Source organism: Amblyraja radiata, chromosome 1 (genome assembly GCF_010909765.2).
Source record: "Amblyraja radiata isolate CabotCenter1 chromosome 1, sAmbRad1.1.pri, whole genome shotgun sequence".
Lineage (NCBI taxonomy): Eukaryota > Metazoa > Chordata > Chondrichthyes > Rajiformes > Rajidae > Amblyraja > Amblyraja radiata.
Window position 1 is genome coordinate 27,938,015 of NC_045956.1, and position 6,774 is coordinate 27,944,788.

Genomic DNA, 6,774 nt, shown 5'->3' on the forward strand with positions numbered 1-6,774 from the left:
TGAGTTCTTGCATACACATTCAAATGGAATATGGTGATCAACCGATAAATACTAATATACAAAATCAATGTAGGTCAAGATTGCACAAAATCTCTTGATCACATCACTGGAAGAAAGACACAGTTTTAAGATAAGGCTGAAATCACAATCATGACATGAATTAAACTGTTGCGTGTTTAGGAAATATTCCAGTGTAGTTAAACAAATAATTGACTAAGTATTCAGAAATTGATGAAAATACTTGATCAATAATCAATAAGTCCTTATAAAAGAAGGGAATGGAGGGTTATGGTATGAGTGCAGGCAGGTGGGACTAAGGGAAAAAAGTTGTTCGGCATGGACTTGTAGGGCCGAGATGGCCTGTTTCCGTGCTGTAATTGTTATATGGTTAAAAATAAAATTGTAATATGCTTGCTATTGAATTCAGTGACCCATACTGATCAAGAAAATGCCACTGAATAAAAACATTGCAACTGGTATGAAAACAGAAAGTGATAAAGTATAATATATTACTGTAGCCCTTCTGATTCTCTTGAACTTCTACAGGTGTACAGTAGAGAGCATATTGACTGGTTGCATCACGGCCTGGTTCGGCAACTTGAATGCTCAGGAGCGAAGAAGACAGCAAAAAAGTTGTGAACACTGATGGAAAATTATGTATCTGTTAACTTGTGTATTCTATCTGTGTCTGTACAAGATCGCTTACCGAAACTGCCTAGGCGCCAGTAATTAACAGGTCTCGGTCGAGTGATTAGGAGTAATCACATAGCTTGCAGAACCACTAATCTTGCTTCGTTGAAACATTTCGCAGCTAACTGTTATTTCCTTTCAATTCTGAGTTTCAGTTATCAGTTGCCATTGTCTCAACGCTTTTTGGTTTCAATCAATGTATAAAAGAGATGTGATTCAGCATTAGCACAGAAGGACTCGCACAGACTCTTGTGCTCGGTGTGACTCTCTCTCTCACAATAAAGTTCGTTCAGTTGTACCTCAGTTTTCGTAAGTCATTTGTTGGAAAATTTCTAACAAACACTGCCCAGTCCATCACGGATTCTGACCTCCCCACCATCAAAGGAATTTATCAGTCGCTGCCTCAATAAGGCAGCCAGCATCATCAGAGACCCACACCATCCTGGCCACACTCATTTCACCCCTGCCATCGGGAAGAAGGTACAGGATCCTGAAAACTGTAATGTCCAGGTTCAGGAACAGCTTCTTCCCTACAGCTATTAAAGACTACAACCTTAAATGAGTTCTGAACTACATAGATCATTATTGTTTGTTTATGTGTGTACATGTGTGCAGTTGTGTGTGTATATATAGGATCTGTTTATATATGTATTTTTTCTCTCGTTTATTATATTGTTTACAGTGTACAATGTTTACTTATTCTGTTGTGCTGCTGCACGCAAGACTTTCATTGTTCTATCTGGGACATATGACAATAAAACACTTGACAATCATGAGACAGGAGCAGAATTAGGCCATTCAGCCCATCAAGTCTACTCCACCATTCAATCATAGCTGATCTATTTTTTCCCCTCTCATCACCATTCTCCTGGAGAATTTTGTCACTTTTCCTAATCAAGAATCTATCAATCTCTGCCTTAAAAATAACCAATGTATTGGCCTTCATAGCCTTCTGTGACGATGAATTCCAGATTCACCACCCTCTGGCTAAAAAAAATCCTCCTCATCTCTGTATGAAGATATATTCTTTTATTGAGGCTGTGCCCTCTTGTTCTGGACTCCTCTATTGCTGGAAACATCCTTTCTACATCCACTCTATCTGACCCTTTCTTTATCCAGTAAGGCAAGGGTGTGCAACCTTGTGCTGCATAGGGGCCGGGACGCATGTCTGTGAGCAGATGGCGGGCCACATCTATCACGTGTACACATGGATCCTGCCCCCACCCCGCCCCGGATGGCAGGCATCAAATCACATGTTCACTTGGATCCCTCCCCTTCGAGGACGCTACCCGGAGCACTGGCCCCTAGTTACGGGCGCTCACGAACATGGCGCACCTACGGACCATTGTCTTGGATCTGAAGGCGATGGCTCAAATACTCACACTCACTCGTCCCCGGCCTATTGACAACCCCGATCCCGACAGTGAAGCCCAGACACAGAAGGTGCAAGGCCGCGCTCGGCGCTACTGGAGATGACGGAAGCCTGCGGGCCGAATAATTGTGGGGAAAAAAATACACCTGCTGGGCGGATGATTTCGGGTTACGGGCCGCATTCGGCCTGGGGGTCGTAGGTCGCCGACCGCTGCAGTAAGGCGTTAATGAAATCCACCTCATCCTTCTAAATTCCTTCTACCAAAGAATATGGCCGCACACTTGGCTACGCTGTGTTCCTACTTTCCCAACCTGTCCAAGTCCTTCTGCAGCCTCCCTGCTCTCTTCGTATCATAGAGCGATACAGCGTGGAAACAGGCCCTTCGGCAGAACTTGCCCACACCGGCCACATTAGCTACATTAGTCCCACCTGCCTGTGTTTGTTTGGCCCATATCTTCCCCAAACCTGTCCTAGCCATGTACCTGTCTAATTGTTTCTTAAATATTGCGATAGTCCCAACCTCAACAACCTCCTCTGGCAGCTTGTTCCATACACCTACAACCATTTGTGTGAAAAAGTTACCCCTCAGATTCCTATTAAATCCTTTCCCCTTCACATTAAACCTATGTCCTCTGGTCCTCGATTCACCTACTCTGGGCAAGGTCTGCAATTCTGGCCACAAAGCCATCAATTCCCTCATCTAGATCATTAACATAACATGACAAGTAGCGGACCCAACACTGACCCCTGCGGAACACCATTAACCCATTGCAGCCAAGCAGAAACACCCCCCTTTATTCCCACTCTTTGTCTTCTGCCAGTCCGTCAATCTTCTATCCAGGCTAGTACCTTGCATCTAATACCATGGGCTCCTATCTTGTTTAGCAAGACTCAGAGAGAATAGGGTAAGCTTTCATAATTTACAATGCAAAATTAAAACTCTTAATGTTATTATCACTGCTGTGTATTGTTTGTACGTTACTATTTCGGAAGCACAGATGATTAACACAGGTCCATACATCTCATGTACAAACAGTGAATGGACATCCCTTTGACTATTTACTTAGAAACATAGAAAATAGGTACAGGAGGCCCTTCGTACCAGCACCGCCATTCATTGTGATCATGGTTGATCATCCACAATCAGTAACCCGTGCCTGCCTTCTCCCCATATCCCCTGATTCCGCAAGGACTCTGCCCATATCCCTTGACTCCGATAGTTTAACATTGTTTTAATCCTGTCACTGTTCCACGGAGAAAGATTTTATTGGAAGTATTGGAATCAAATACAGACAGAATTTTTAACATGATCACGTTCAAATATTAATATCATTTAAGGACAGAATATAACAATAAACAATCTTGAAGCTGTAAATAATACATCCAGTTTTATATATTTCGACATTTTTCAGAAACAAAATTCTGCAAGATTGAACAAAGCTCAAACTACATTTTGATGATAAAACTGAAAGTGGGTGATGACATTAAATGTTCAATACATTCAAATGGAACACAACTTCAACTGGAATATAATAACCTGTTAATATTTTGTTTTTTAAATCAATGTAGAAGTCAAGACTGCACCAGAACTCCTGTTCCACCACTGCTGTAAATGGAGGGAAGAGGAATGAACAAAACTCAAACTACATTTTCATAATAAAAACCGGATGTGGGAGTTCTTTGCAACAATTCTTCACCTCCCAACGAGCAGGCACAGATGTGGAAAGGACAGATCAACTGCAAATCCCAGAGATAAATGCACTCAGGGTTTGTAATTTCAAGTACACTCCACTCTTGTTAATACAGTCCTGTCTATAATGGATTTTGGTTATGGCAGACTGAACCTGCTGTAGTAACCGAGGTGTCCATTTGTATTGGGAACAAAGCACCGGGTTCGTTGCTTCACGGAGTGGTCGGAGATGCTTGGAGCGAGTCTTGTCTCAGATAGACACAAAATGCTGGAGTAACTCAGCGGGACGGGCAGCATCTCTGGAGAGAAGGAATGGGTGACGTTTCAGACTGAAGGGTCTCTTCCTGAAACGTCACCCATTCCTTCTCTCCAGAGATGCTGCCCGTCCCGCTGAGTTACTCCAACATTTTGTGTCTATCTTTAATTTAAACCAGCATCTGCAGTTCTTTCCTACACAAATCTTGTCTCAGTCTGTGTTTACTGCCACTCAGATGTCGTGCGCTCACCCTGTTTACTCATTTTTTTGCTTTAAATTATCATTGGAGTGATTGACCATGTCTTCCAGAGTGGTGGCGTAAATAGAAAGTTTGTCATCCTAAGTCAGGGGTCGGCAACCTACGGCCCCCGGGACGAATGCGGCCCGTAACCCGAAATCATCCGGCCCACAGGCGGATTTCTTTTCCCGTAATCATCCGGCCCGCTGAGCGCAGCTCAGCTCTGGCTGTACCACATCCTGCGCACCTTCTGTGAACATGCAATTTGATGCCTGCCATCCGGGGTGGGATCCATGTGTACACATGATAGATGTGGCCCGCCATCCGCTCACAGACATGCGTCCTGGCCCCTATGCAGAACAAGGTTGCCCACCCCTGCCCTAAGTGATAGCTAGAACAAAATGTTACTTTTGTTATCGTTACTTTTTTGCATATCTTCCAATCTTCTGTTCCATAGCTCTCTACATCACTGTCTATATCTCTCGTCTCATCTTCCCGACTATCAGTCTGAAGAAGGGTCTTGACCCAGATTGTCACCTATTCCTTTTCTCCAGAGATGCTGCCTGACCCACTGAGTTACTCCAACTTTTTGTGTCCATCTAAGATGTTAATAGCACAGGAGGATGAGGGGAGATCTTATAGAGGTGGACAAAATCATGAGAGGAATGGATTGGGTAAACGCACAGTCTCTTGCCCAGAGTCGGGGAACCAAGAACCAAAGGACATGGGTTTAAGGTGAGGGGGGGGGGGGGGAGAATCCAATAGGAACCAGAGGGGTAATGTTTTTTTTAATACACAAAAGTTGTTGGGTGTATGGAGCGAGCTGCCAGGGGAGGAGTAGTTGAGGCTGGAACTATCACAATGTTTAAGAAACAATTGGACAGGTACATGGTTAGGATAGGTTTGGAGGGATATGGGCTAAACACAGACAGGTGGGACTAGTGTAGATGGGACATGTTGGTCAGTGTGGGCAAGTTGAACCGAAGGGCCTGTTTCCACACTATGACTATGTTAGATACTGGCGCAACGATAGCTCGTGTATGTGATGAATATTCATATTCAAGCGAAACTCATTCTTCAGACCAGCTGTTTCTGAGGCTGCCGATCCCGCTGTTGACCATCTTCTCCTGATGATCCCCCTGCTGCGATCCCCACCCCACCTCGTTCACCGCAGCCTTCTCCACAAGTGGGGCCACAGCCAGTGGAGCATCATAGTTCCATGGACACAGGGTAAAAAGTCACCGCATCTAACTGAGATTGTCACACAACAGGTTCATCTATCAATGATAGACACAAAATGCTGGAGTAACTCAGCCAGTCAGGCAGCATCTCGAGAGGGAAGGAATGGGTGACGTTTCAGGTCGAGACCCATCTTCAGATTGTGGGTCAGGGAAGAGGGAAACGAGAGATACAGATGGTGATGTAGAGAGAGACGCCAGAACAAATGTTTGAAAGATAAGCAAAAAAGTAACGATGAAACAGGCCGTTGTTAGCTGTTTGCCGGGTGAGAATGAGAAGCTGGTGCAACTTGGGTGGGGGTGGGATAATATAATAATAATATATCTTTTATTGTCATTGCACGTCAGTGCAACGAGATTTAGTGTGCAGCTCCACTGATGTACAAGAAAGGTAAATAAATACAATACATAAATAAACAACATAAATCAAATTCTCTTGATGGAGAGAGCGAGGGAAAGCCTGGGTTACTTGAAGGTACTCCAGCATTTTGAGTCTCTCTGCAGTTCATTCCTACACGTTCATCTATCATCTACGAAAGGTAAATTAAATTACAGCATTTTGACTTTCAATTTACAATGTTGAAAGTATTATAACATTGTAGATTGTATTATAACATTGTCCTTTCCTGTTGGTGGGTTTTGTTTAGTGTGTTTGCCGGTTGTAAGAGCCATTTATGTTTAGGCCAGCTACTGTTGGCATATTATAATATTTTGTCTAGATATATCTTGCAGTATTATTGTGGACACTTGGGGACGGTCATTAGATGCACAGAGTGGCGTATATATAAGGGAATAGGGACAGGCCCAGGGAGGGAGAGCATCTAGTTCCCACCAGAAGGGGGCAGAGCAGCCAGTTGCAACTTGCATGCAGAATAAGGAAAACCTGGTACGTTCATCTCTTTGTTTGTACAACTACTTCAATAAACAACCAATTAAACTGGAAATAACGAATGGAAGATCTGTTCTATTTGGTCTGCGTACGATCACCCCAACTTACCTGTGTAGTAATGGCAACTGGAAAAGAGGACACTGGAAAAGTAGGAAATTTCCCATTACACTGGCTTTTTTTCCAATAATATACATAATGACCCCCCCCCCCTCACTTGGTTACAGCAGACAATCGGCAAACACTGACTTCTCTCTCCCCTGTGGTCTGTATTAATGAGTTATCTGTACTGACACAAGAAAAATATCATGGATCAATTATACTTTGCACAAGAACACAGCCAACTCATTTTTTTTTACTCTGCAAATGTGATCATTTCAAGACAAATTCTCTCTCACTGCATT